This window comes from Mauremys reevesii, linkage group 2 (assembly GCF_016161935.1).
Source record: "Mauremys reevesii isolate NIE-2019 linkage group 2, ASM1616193v1, whole genome shotgun sequence".
Lineage (NCBI taxonomy): Eukaryota > Metazoa > Chordata > Testudines > Geoemydidae > Mauremys > Mauremys reevesii.
In genome coordinates, this window is record NC_052624.1 from 265191127 (window position 1) to 265204757 (window position 13631).

The window sequence follows — 13631 nt, forward strand, 5'->3', positions numbered from 1 at the left end:
CTAGCTATTATTGTGCATTCCCAGGGCTCGGAATGTAAGCACAAAACATTGCCCACTGGAAATGTCCGTGATAAATGTAAGCTCACTGCCGGATGCAAACTGCAACTGCCAAATGCCAGAGCCAGTGCCATGTAACATAAACTCTGCTCATGCACCCAAATGGCTCTGCCTTTTATCTGGCTTTAATAACAATGATGCAAGAGCCAACTCCATGCCAAATGCCATGGCAAACCTCGACCCGCAGACATTCCTCTGGTTGCATTGTGATTATTAAAGTAGTACCTCAAGGTGCTCAACAAAAAAATCAAGCCCCATTGACCTAGGAATTGTACAAACGCATATGAGAGAGTCTCTGTCCCAAAGAGCTTTCAAGTTAAATAGGCAAGACAGGAAGAAGAGAGGGAAAGCAAAGAGGCAGGGAGTAAAGGTCACACAACAGGTCAATGACAGAGCCAGGAATAAGAACAGGAGTCCTTGTGGCACCTTAGAGACTAACAAATGTATTTGAGCATAAGCTTTCGTGGGCTACAGCCCACTTCATCAGATGCATAGACTGGAACACACAGACAGGAGATATTTATACATACAGAGAACATGAAAAGGTGGAAGTACCCATACCAACTGTAAGAGGCCAATCAATTGAGATGAGCTATTATCAGCAGGAGGAAAAAAGCTTTGAAGTGATAATCGAGATGACTCCTAGAAGGTGTGAGGAAACTTAACATGGGGAAATAGTTTCAATTAGTGTAATGGCCCAACCATTCCCAGGCTCTGTTCAAACCTAAATTAATTGTATCTAATTTGCATATTAATTCAAGTTCAGCAGTCTCTCTAAATCTCTCAGGTCTCCTAAATCCCAATCCAGTGTCCTAGCCAGTGGCCTATGCTGCCTTTCTGGCAGCACACCACTGCAATGGGGAATTCAAGAGATCAGCCTCAAGTGGTATCAGTTTAAATGTCACCCTAGCTATTGCTATCTATATTAGCTTCCCAATACTTGGAATAGAGCCTGTTTCAAGAAGGGGGCACCAATCTGCTACAACATATATAATTTTTATAAGATTAAGAAATATTTTTCTTTAAAGCATGTCTGGGTTTCTTCAGCATGGAAAAGAAAATGAACTCACCCAAAGATTGCCAGATAGGGTACATGGTAATTCCCTGATCCTTGGAAGGAGTAACAGTAGGAAATGTTTAACCCTCTGTTACCCATGGATAATGGACACTTAAGACATGCATGTGCAGTATTACTAGATTCTCTCTAATCTCCAATCATATTGAGCATGATTAATTACAGTGGCAGGGACAGCAGACCATCTTCACCAGATCTGCATACCAACATCTTGTTGCTGCTGTGAGAGTACAGTCAAGTACTAACTACTGATACAACAGGGACGGGTTTTGTGCACATATTCCCGCTGCAAACAAGTTATGAAGCGATAATACTCAAATAGTCTTATTTTGTCTATTCCTACATATGTTGCTATATGGAATTTCATTCAGCATGTATTTTTTTAATCCCACTTATTCTCTGCACAGAGCTGCATGACAGAGTAATGACACAAGTTAGTGAAGATTGCTACTGCACTTCCTTTATGTATTTCCCTTAGCTGTGACCCGAAGTGAATAGGAAAATGATCTATTTAGACATGAGTCTCATATAAACTGTTTTAGTCACTGAATCTTCACAAGGCTTTCAGGGAGGCAGGGAGAGCTAGAGACCAGAGTTTTAACTCCAGCTCTGCCATGGGTCTTGAATGTGAGCTTGGGCAAGTCACTTCACCTTTCTGTGCATCTATGTCCCTTCCCACTGTCTGTCTTCTCTACTCAGACCATGAACTCTTTGGGGCAGGAGCTAACAATGAGTTTGGACAGCACGATGGGGCCCCAAGCTTGGTTGGGGCTTCTAGGCACAATGGAATCCAAACAACAATGCCACAACAACTCTGTGTGCCTCAGGTACCCTCAATGTTTCTTTATCACTCCCACACTGCCTGGACTGCACTTTGAAAATGCGAGCCTCAGACTAAATTCCACCAACTTCCTGTGGCTCAAAAAGTGTCACGCCCACCACGTCCACAAACAGAATGTGTCCCACACTGCCTTATACCGCCTGAGCATACTCAGAGTAACCCACCATCCTGACACATGGGGAGTGCTTTAAGTAGCAGACTGCTCTCACCCTGGCACAAGAATGGCATTAATCACAAAGCTGACATTCATTTTGACTGTGGAGGGTGTAAATATGCAGATGAATCCAACATAAACAGAAGCGGAATTGCATAAAGAGAACTTATCTTCCCTGTCTTAGTTATAGAACCTGATCCAAAGCCCACTGAAGCCAGTGAAAAGATTATCCTTGATTTGAGCAGACTTTGGATGAGGCACACTCTGAGCTTCAGAATATAACTACTGCTATCCCACATGCACTTCACTGATAAACCACAACTGAACACAAGTTGTAGGCAGATGACTCAGCTACTTAGTAGCTCTTTACAGAACATACCAGAGAACCTCACTAACCCACATTCCAGTAATCTGCAAATCTACATTGAGAGTGGATTCTGAGATTAATAGTTACTTTATTAGGGCACAGAATAGTGAGGTTCACCTTCTGGTCTAGATCCAGGATAGGGGACACTGCCACTGCCTTGAGGAGTCACCGTACTCCCTATGTGTCACTACATGGCATCACTAAGGACAATGCTTAGGTTATAATCTTGCAGGCTTGCAATGAGAAAAGCAAAGAAACGGCTGACAGCAGAGTCAAGAAGAGAGTTTGTGCCCATGTCTGTCATGATAACAGAGTCTGCTTATCAAAGCAGAACTGAATCAGTGGGTGGTCCTTGTACATTGTATTTGTCTCCCTAATGATTTTTGATCACCAACATCTTTCCTCTTTTCAGTAATAAAATCATCTCTAAGCAGCAGTCTGGAATTTTAGCACATACTTAATGGGTTCCTGAAGTTGGCTTTACAAATCTGTAACTTCTTCATCTTTGGCTCTCATTAATGGTAGAAAGATTTAATTGATAGATTTCCTTTGAGCACATTAAAGTAAGTCTAGCATTAACTGGATTTTATTCCAATAGAAGTGCAGGTAGATCTGAAGTCCACTTTAGCTGCTTTTTTCTCTGTTCTTGACCTACCGTAGTCATTTTTCATGGGTGGCAATTGCAAGCCCATCAGCTATTTAAAGACTCTGCAATGTCCATTTTGTACAGTCTAGGCCAATGCAAAGTGCTGCTGCTTCTATCATAGTTGGCTTTCTGCAACCAAGGCTGGCTGGAGCACTCTACAATGCCCCAAGATGCCCTTTTTTTCACTTTACATGAAAACTGAGGGGATTTCTTGAACAAGTTTTGTGGAATTGCCACTTCAGTCTGGCATTGTCAAGGCTCTTCCTCTCGTAAAACAATAAACACAACTCGTGTGCACTTGAGGCCTTGTATCTGATCACAACATGCCGGAGAAAGAAACAAAGAAACAGACATGGGCTGATTTTAAAGCAAGTTTAAACTTTAAAAGGGTGGGGAGAGAGTAAACTGCCCTCCCAAAAATACTAGTGAGGAGGAACAAGGGCACACATGGAGGGTACCAGCCAACTACCGGGGCTCTTGCTCCTGTGCATCTCTGGGAGCTGGCCCCTTTGAGCCTCTCACCCATAAGTTGCAACAAAAATACAAACTCCACTTATAAGCCTACATCTGTTCAATTCTCTCCTAATGCCTGTGAACCTAAAATCAAGCCCCCAGGATACCTCAAGGAAGACCAAAAAAAACCCCCACCCAACACTTCTCAATATCACCTCTAGGGAAAAAGTCCTTCTTGATACCAAAAACTGGTGACCAGTGAGCTACAGCATCTTGGGAACACAGTTCAAACTGTACTGCTACAGTAGGGTGGTGATGGCAGGGCAGAGGAATAGCCGTTGCATGCTTTGAGGGCTTCACATACAGGAACGAGGAAATGACAGATATTCTCCTCCTCCCCGACCCTCATAGAATCATAGAACTGGAAGGGATCTTAAGAGGTCATCTAGTCCAGTCCCCTGCACTCATCTCCTAGCTCCAAGCTGGATCTCCACATAATATTCTGGATGGGGAGCAGAGTGAGCAACCAAGCTTGACCCTCCTTCTCCAGAACCTCAGAGATTGTCCTTCTCCTGCTGATCTGATCAAATATCCCCCTCCTCACTGAGATCAGGAGAGGCATTCTTAAAACACAAGAAATGTATTTTCCCCACTCTCACTGAAATGTGTTTTGAAAAGGGAGGAATTTAGCTGATACCATCTAAACAAATTCACATTTGACCAGAGATCATTCATGCAAAATTTGAGCCCAAACCTGGAAATTTTTGTGAAGTTATGAGTTTATGAAAGCGGTGGTTATAATGTTCAACCTTGCTTTTAGCAAGTACCACCTATAATGTGCAGCTAAATCTACACCGATCCTATTAGCTCAGTCCCTTCTGAGAAGTAAATCGCATTCATAGTCTGCTGGCCTGGCCTTGGTGCAGCAGTAATTGTGTTTTCAAGTAAACATGCTTAAAGCAACAGGAGCTGGGTGGGAAATGGTTTTCCCATCTCATGAGAGTTTGAGATGTAAAGAGTTTGTCCCATTTCAGGACACGAGAGGTGGGGAGGGGTTTTTGAAGTCTTGAACATTTCCATTACTCAGTAATCCAAAACAAATTCAGATTGGGTCAAAGTGGTTTGTTTTAATAATTTTGAAATGTTTTTTTGATTTTTCACTTCTTTTAAAGTATAGATTTACATTTCAAATTAGTCATTTTGAACTGATTTTTTTTCAAAACTATTGAAATATCCTCTTTTGGCATTTTTTTAAACTTTATTTCAAATAAATGTAGACATCAAAACCAACCTCTTCAGTTTTAAGGAACTGACATTTTCTGATGAAAAATGTTTTGTCGGAAAATTCCCAACCAGCTCTAAAAGCAACACTCCATGAAATTAGCTACATGTAAATGGTTACAAAACATAGTTAATATGACCATCGGGAAGTGTTATTATATGATGCTCAGTCAGTGCATGGTCCAGATCATATGATGTTAACACACAGCTCGTTCCAAATGGTGATGTCTCATGCACACAGCATGAAACCACACTTTCCCAGAGACGATTTAGTGAAATTTGGTGTGCATATTATAAAAATAATCAAATTGTATAGCACTGTGACTCTGGATGGCTGCAGTTGAAGTGCAATTAAACAGTGGATGGCTTTTGTCAGACAATGCTTGATGTTTTGCTTTCCATGGTCACATCTCTGTGAGGAAACTTATTGCACAAGTATCAGCTTGCTCCTTCAGACTGAGACGGTTCTTCTGTGAAAGTTGCTATTTCTTATATCTTGTCCCAAAAGTATTTGACCCAAAAGGGCTACTCATGTGAGTAAGGCAAGAAGGATCTGGCCGTTTGCCTCATTGTCTAAAAGAAGAATGAAAGTTATCCACAAAAAAACCTTAATGATTCGATGGATGGTTCACTGAGATCGCTACCTATCAGACTGGCCAATACTGTTTCATTGTTTCCCTGTGCTTCCCTTGACTGGTGGTCTGAATCCACCTGTTGTTTCTTGTCTTATACTTAGACTGGAAGTTCTTTGGGGCAAGGACCATCTTTTTGTTCTTTGTTTGTGCAGCGCTTAGCACTGGTCCATGACAGGAGCTTCTAGGTGCTGCCACAATATAAATAGTGGATACAATATATGTGGCCAGAATTATCCTCCACTGTAAACTTTGTATCATAAGAGGTCTTGCTGTCAATATACATCAGATGCACAGCCTATGTACTAGTGAAAAATACAGGTACACTCCTCAGTTGGTGCAAGTCAGTGTTGCTCCATTGACTTCAATGAACTATGTACACTTACATCAGTCCCCACCTGTATAACTGGGATCAGATACAATCAGGCCTTATTTGTATAGCAAGTGTGATGGGGCCTTTCTGCCCCATACTGGCAACAAGAGGGTTATGGAGACTGAGAGACTCTCCAGTGGCAACAAGACGGATAAGGAGAGCCTGCTGAACCCATCCCACTACAGCTGTTTCAATGCCAGGCACGGAGAGAGAAGCTAAAAGAGGGAGACTTAGCCCAGTCCAGGGCTGACCAAGAAGGAGAGCCGAAGTCTCTCAGGAGGGAAGCCTGGTTCCAGCCAAGAGCCTAAGGCAGCTTGCCACCTGTGTGAGCTATTTGGAGGATGGTACAAGTAGGCCCAGGAGGACTGACTGAAAGGGACTAGCTTCCCAGAAACATGCAAGGATCCTTCTGACGAACGTGTAGACATTGATTCCGATATTGCTGTTTTCCTTTTTTGTTTGGACTCTGGCACCCCCAGAAGGGAGTATCTGGAAGGTTGAGGCACCACTACCTCAAATCTATGAGGGGCAACACCCAGGAATCTGCAGCAGGGTGAGGAGTGCCATCACAGGCCACAATGGGGTGCTGCTCAGACGACCTGGTTCAGTGGGTTTCAACCTGGCGTCTGCAGCCTATGCCTAAGATTTCCAAAGGGGTCTGCATGTTCATTTGAAAATTTTAGGGGTCCACAAATGCAAAAAAGTTGAAAACCACTGGCCTAGTTACACAGGGATACTGAAAAGAGAAAAGGACCATTACAAAAATAAACTCAGCGTATGACACATAATAAGGAATCAAATCAAAAAGCTAACATAACCATGTCTGTTGATTGAGGTAAGCCTTTTTAGACAAGATCCTCAAATCATACAATCTTCATGAAATAAAAACCTCTAGCAAAGAATAAAATAGCCAAAGTAGAAGGTAATCTAGCTTTTAAAAATTATTAGTATTTGACAGGATTATAAATGAATGTATGCTATTTAGCTATAGTTCTGTCAGTGACCAGGAGATGGGCAGTCGTGCCTCGTAGTCAGAGCAGGCATCAGTAGCCAGGAATCAGAGCCAGAGTCAAATGTCAGAGCCAGAATCAGGAGCAAGGAGTCAGAGTCTAGAGTGAGGCAAGGCAGGCAAAGGGCTGGGTCCAAAGCCGGCACTATTTTAGACATGGGCTAATGGTTTGAGCACTGCTGAACACCCGGAGCTGGGCTTAAGAGTCTGTCTGCTGATCCTTCCAACCAATCGGACAGACTGTTACAAGCCAGCTGCGCTTCTTACGTTGCCCAGAGACTGGCCCTGTTGCAGGTCCTGCTTCCAGCCTAATTCTGCTGCAGGCCCTGCTTCTTGTCAAGTTCCCTATGGGCTTGATCAAAACCTCACTGGAATCTTTGGGAGTCTTTCCATTGACTTCAGTGGGGTTGGATCAGCCCCTTAGACTAGTAGTGTCTCTTCATGAGTGGTATATGTGCCATAAGATTAATAAAGGGAAAATATCCAAATTTATTAGAGATGAATGTTACTTGAACACCAAAGAAGAAGAAATACCCCTGAATGGCCTTGAGCAAAATTATAAACAATGGGATGAAATAAAAGACAAGGAAAATTTAGGCTGAATATCAGGATAAAGCATCCAACAGCAATGTGTGTTATACTGTGAACTAGCCTCCCTAGGAAAGTGAGAGACATTTCTCAAGGCAGTTGAAATTGAATTGGACAAGGAACTTGAGAGTATATTGTAGAGAGAACCCTGCATAGAGGCGTGGAGAACATGACCTAAATAGGTACTTCCCATCTCAAGACTTCTTTGTTGTGTCTGATGCTGGCATCCAGCCATCCCTCAGAGTTGGACTGATGACAATCCACAAAGCCACATGTGGCACCTATAACCATAGAGAGAAGGACTAAGTGTACTAACTGATTTCTGTGCTGGACTTCACTGAAAGTCAGAGAGCTGGGGAAAAGCCTTTCTACAGGAGAAAACTGGTTTTCTTCTCAAATAAATTTGTTAGTCTCTAAGGTGCCACAAGTACTCCTGTTCTTTCTAAGACAAAGTTATCCAAGCTCAAAAATCAATAGCAATGTGCTTTCATGAGACTTCAGAGGCTTTCTATCAGCCATCAATGGCATGTCACTGGGACTCTTCAGGTGTATCCACCTACTAAAAGCACAGCATAGTAAGAGCGGATATATGGTCCACAAGTTCTGTGGGCTTTGGATCAGGTCCATACCTTGCAGCTTTGTGTTACTGGCGGAAGTACCCAAATTTCTGTTGCCCCAAGTACTGTTACAGTGGCCATCACATTGCTTTGTCTCCTTAGTACAGCCATAATCAAAATTAGGATTTCACTGGAAGTCTTCCTCTTCATTTTCAGGAGAGTGTGTGTCAGCTACCGGAAATCTAATATCCTTAAGTTAGTGAGACTTTTTCAGAAAACAAAAAAATAGGATGTTTCTTAGGTGAGATAGCCACACACCAAAAAAAGAATCATAGAATCACAGAATATCAGGGTTGGAAGGGAACTCAGGAGGTCATCTAGTCCAACCCCCTGCTCAAAGCAGGACCTATTCCCAACTAAATCATCCCAGCCAGGGCTTTGTCAAGCCTGGCCTTAAAAACCTCTGAGGAAGAGATTCCACCACCTCTCTAGGTAACCCATTCCAGTACTTCACCACTCTCTGAGTGAAAAAGTTTTTCCTAATATCCAACCTAAAGCTCCCCCACTGCAACTTGAGACCATTACTCCTTGTTCTTTCATCTGCTACCACTGAGAACAGTCTAGATCCATCCTCTTTGGAACCCCATTTCAGGTAGTTGAAAGCAGCTATCAAATCCCCCCTCATTCTTCTCTTCCGCAGACTAAAAGAGTAACTGAGTTACACTGGTTTTACTTTCAGAATCACTATCTTCCTGTGAAGGAGGACAAGTGGCAAGAGAAAGAAAAAATAAAAGCAGCAATGTTTTGCTTATGCTGAGGGTATGTCTACACTACGAAATTAGGTCAATTTTATAGAAGTTGATTTTTTAGAAATCAATTTTATACAGTCGATTGTGTGTGTCCCCACTAAGCACATTAAGTTGGCAGAGTGCATCCACAGTACCTAGGCTAGCATTGGCTTTCGGAGCATTGCACTGTGGGTAGCTATCCCACAGTTCCCACAGTCTCTGCCGCCCATTGGAATTCTGGGTTGAGCTCCCAATGCCTGATGGGGCAAAAACATTGTCATGGGTAGGTTTGGGTACATGTCGTCGGGCTCCCCTCCCTCCATGAAAGCAATGGCAAACAATCGTTTCTCGCCTTTTTTCCTGGGTAACCCCTGTAGATGACATACCATGGCAAGCCTGGAGCCCGCTCAGCTCACCGTCACCATACATCTCCTGGGTGCTGCTGGCAGACGCAGTACTGCAGTGCTACACAGCAGCAGCTCCTTTCCTTCGCGGCAGCAGACGGTGCAGTATGACTGCTAGCCATCATCGTCGTCTCCTGGGTGCTCCTCGGTAAGGTCAGTCAGGGGCGCCTGGACATAAATTGGAATGTCTCCAGGTCATTCTCTTCTTTAAGTTTCATCTCATGGAGATTCAGTCCTGCCTGGAATACCATGCGAGCTGGAGGCTTCTGCTTCAGGCTGCTCACCCAGCCGGCAGTACCATGCAGTTGCACCTACCCCAGCCTACCCCTTGCTCCCATGGCTCATGAAGCCTGGACAATAGTAAGAAGCAGTTCAACTATAGGCTGAGCAAGTGCAGAATGGTGGTAGAATGTGCATTTGGACATTTAAAAGTGCACTAGCACAGTTTACTGACTCAGTTAGACCTCAGTGAAACCAATATTCCCATCGTTATTACTGCTTGCTGTGTGCTCCACAATATCTGTGAGAGTAAGGGGGAGACGTTTATGGCGGAGTGGGAGGTTGAGGCAAATCACCTGATTACATGCAGCCAGACAACAGGGCAATTAGAAGAGCACAGCAGGGCACGCTGCACATCAGAGAAGCTTTGAAAACCAGTTTCATGACTGGACAGGCTACGGTGTGAAAATTCTGTTTGTTTCTCCTTGATGAAAACCCACTCCCTTGGTTCACTGTACTTCCCTGTAAGCCAACCGTCCTCCCCTCCTCCCTTTGATCACCACTTGCAGAGGCAATAAAGTCATTGTTGTTTCAAATTCATGCATTCTTTATTAATTCATCACACAAATGGGGGGATAATTGCCAAGGTGTCGCAGGAGGGGTGGGGGAGGAGGGGAGGAGGGAAAGACAAGGCCACACTGCACTTCAAAACTTATTGAATGCCAGCTTTCTGTAGCTTGGGAAGTCCTCTGGGGTGGAGTAGAGTTCTGATAGCATGGATTCCTCTCCCCATACAGCGATCAGATCCAGTACTTCCCATTTGGTCCATGCTGGAGCTCTTTTGTGATTCTGGGACTCCATGGTCACCTCTACTGATAAGAGGTGCATGGTCACCTCTGAGCTCGCCATGCTGGCCAAACAGGAAATGAAATTCAAAAGTTCACAGGGCTTTTCCTGTCTACCTGGCCAGTGCATCTGAGTTGAGAGTGCTGTCCAGAGAGGTCACAATGGAGCATTCTGAGATAGCTCCGGGAGGCCAATACCGTCGAACTGCGTCCACACTACCCCAAATTTGACCCAGCAAGTCGATTTCAGCACTAATCCTCTCGTGGGGGAGGAGTACAGAAATCGATTTTAAGAGCCCTTTAAGTTGACAAAAAAAGACTTTGTTGTGTGGACAGGTACAGGGTTAAATTGATCTAATGCTGCTAAATTTGACCTAAACTCATAGTGTAGACCAGGGCTGAGTCTGTGCACTTCCTAACAGATTCCCCACCAACTCATTCCAAGTATAGGAACTGGCTAGTGCTGCAGATGAGTTAGCAATAGGTAATCACAGCATTACGTAGAGGTATTTCATTTTGCATGTGTTCATTCAACAATGGCAGTAAAGTTTCATTGTGAGGTGAAGGTGAAAGGATTATGACTCACACAGAAAGAGGCATTCCACCAGCTCTAATCACTTTCCTTAATAGGCTCAACACCTGAATCACAACCATTCAAATGATTTTCCGTTCTCATTGTTGATATGACTCATACAAGTTAGGGATGGAAAATAACTATTTGATCATCCAGTCTGTGTGAATTGCTCCCTCAGTCCCTAAAGTACACTGGAATTATGTAGATATAGTAGCTCAAATCTTGTGCAGAGTGGGTGGAAAGGGACAATGGTTATTACTCCAGTCGTGCAGAGGGTGACCAGACAGCAAGTGTGAAAAATCAGGACACAGGGGGTGACGGGTAATAGGACCCTATATAAGAAAAAGCCCCAAATATCGGGACTGTCCCTATAAAATCGGGACATCTGGTCACCTTAGTCATGGAGAAATTGAGCACCTGCCTCATGGCCTGCCTGCATGTGATTTGTAGTAGTGATTCCATCCTCAGAACCCCCATTTAGATCTTTGCACAGAGCCCAATTACTCTGGCTTTGTGTAGCAATTTCACTCAAAGCCATAACAAACACTGTTGGAAAAGAAAATACCATGGGTCTGAGTCTCTACTCACTTACACCAGCAGAAATCAGGACTAACTCCATTGAAATTATTGAAGCTATGCTGACATATGAGCAGCATCAGTGGCAAATCAGCTTATGTGGGGTTAAGGTACAGCTGCAGTGCGAATGAGTATTTAAAGCACCATGATCTGTATCATAATCTCTCGTCCTCAACATTCTATTAGCAGGGGCTTCTGCTTTAAACAGACAGCTTGCTCCACATCTTCTGCAGAAGTGCAGTAGGTGCAATCCCTCTCAGGAACTGGGACTGTGAGTATTTGAGAGTGTGGCAGGCTCGGTCTCCAGAGCACCCCCTTGTGGCCCACCAGGGCACTAGTCACCCTGCCTCAGTTTCCCTCCAGGTCTTCAGTGATCAGCAGCCATAGCCGGAAACAGTCCAGTGCTATGGTAACTTAGCCATCCAGCTAAGTCAGCCAAAGTTCCACCCCTTCCAAGCTTCAAAAACAATATACAAAATCAAAAGGGAGGGTCAACCAGCCCAATCAATGGGAGTACCCAGCCCTCCTCCTCAGAGTCTGCCTTTTCTAATTAGCACTCATCTGGGCTTCCTGCCTCAAGTCTTCCTTCCCCCAGGGAGGTTCTAACAGCCAGCAATCTGACTCAGTTTCCTCAGCCAGGTTTCCCCCCCAGTTAGAGCCGAAGATCTACGTCCCTCCCCAGTCAACCACCAGCTAAGCTGGATTCTCCCATTTTAGCTCCAGGTCTGACGCCTTCTGTCAGCATAGTGGGGTGGGACTGATTAAGCCCACGGGCTCTCATTAACCCATTCTTAACGAGCATGGGGCTTGTACACCCAATCAGAGACAGTCTTATACCAATAACTTGTCAATAAAATTCAATATCACATAATAGTAAATCATATAACAAACAATTGTTTAAAAGACATAGAAAGGTCAGAGATCAAGCTCATTGCATTGGGTGGTAGTTAATTCAAAGTGACATAAGCAATAAACATGTGGTATCATTCTAATAAATACCAAGGCTAATGACCATAAAGCCAGGCCAATGCAATAAAAGTGATTGTTCCAGAGAACTCTTATGTGGTAACCAAGACCCTGCACTTGATGTTACATTATAACTTGTTGTCATTACTTTGTGTTCCTGTTAGTCTGAGCTCTTCTGCATCTATCCACTGTTTCTCCAAAACAGCGTGAATCTATCTTCCATTCTGCAGGTCAAAGCAAAGTGTGAGGGATCATTACGCTCCGCATGGAATTTTGGTAGCAGATGTGTGATTTTTCCTACCAAATAGCACAATGTTTCCTCCCAAATAGCACTCTTGTGAGCTCAGTGTTTTTCATAGAGGAAGAATTTAAACAAACCATATTCTTGTCTGCTTGGCTGTACTGATGCTTAGATGGCAGATATCACTGTACGGCACCAGAAGAGTAAGTCAACATTTTTAGAATCTTTTAAAAGAGTAATTGGAATCCCTGCAGCTTCAGTGTAAAGATTTATGGAAAACATCCAACCCTTTCAATCCTATCCTTAACTTTTAAGGACAGCCGCAAATGTCCCAGTTACCCAGTGAAACTATTTAAATATTCAAAGTTTGCTCTTATTTCTAAGGCATATCCATTCAAGTTATTAGAACATTTGGACATATATCCAGCTGAGGAAAGATGGTCCAGAAGTTCAAGCACTAGTGTGGAACTTGAGAGACATCAGTTCAATTCCCCACTTTGCCACAGATTTGTTGGGTTATGTTGGGCAAATCAATGGGAGGTAGGCACCTCAATACCTTTAAAGATTGGTGTCTTAGGCCTGGTCTACATTGGGGTGGGGGGGATCAATCTAAGATATGCAACGTCAGCTATGAGAATAGCGTAGCTGAAGTCGACGTGACTTAGATTGACTTACTTCGTGTCCTTGCGGCGCAAGATCAACGGCTGCCGCTCCCCAGTCGACTCCGCTTCTGGCTCTCGCAACAGTAGAGTTCCGGAGTCGATGGGGAGTGCATTCAGGGATTGATTTATCGCGTCTAGATGAGACACAATAAATCGATCCCCGATAGATCGATCACTACCCGCTGATCCGGCGGGTAGTGTAGACGTACCTTTAGTCTCTGTGCATTAATTCCCCATCTGTGAAATGCAGATAATAGCACTTCCCTTCCTCACAGACATGTTGTGAGAGTGAAATATATTAAAGATTGTGAGGTGTTCAGATA

The 13631-nt window shown here is 43.8% G+C and overlaps 1 long non-coding RNA gene across 1 annotated transcript in view; it reads right to left on the reverse strand.

Annotated features, from left to right (window-relative positions):
* LOC120397068 overlaps window positions 1-13400 on the reverse strand; it is a 58559-nt gene extending 45159 nt beyond the window's left edge. The window contains exon 1 of the long non-coding RNA XR_005593652.1: window positions 13322-13400. This is a non-coding gene — a long non-coding RNA (uncharacterized LOC120397068). The remainder of the gene's footprint in view (window positions 1-13321) is intronic.
* Window positions 13401-13631: the final 231 nt, after the last annotated feature.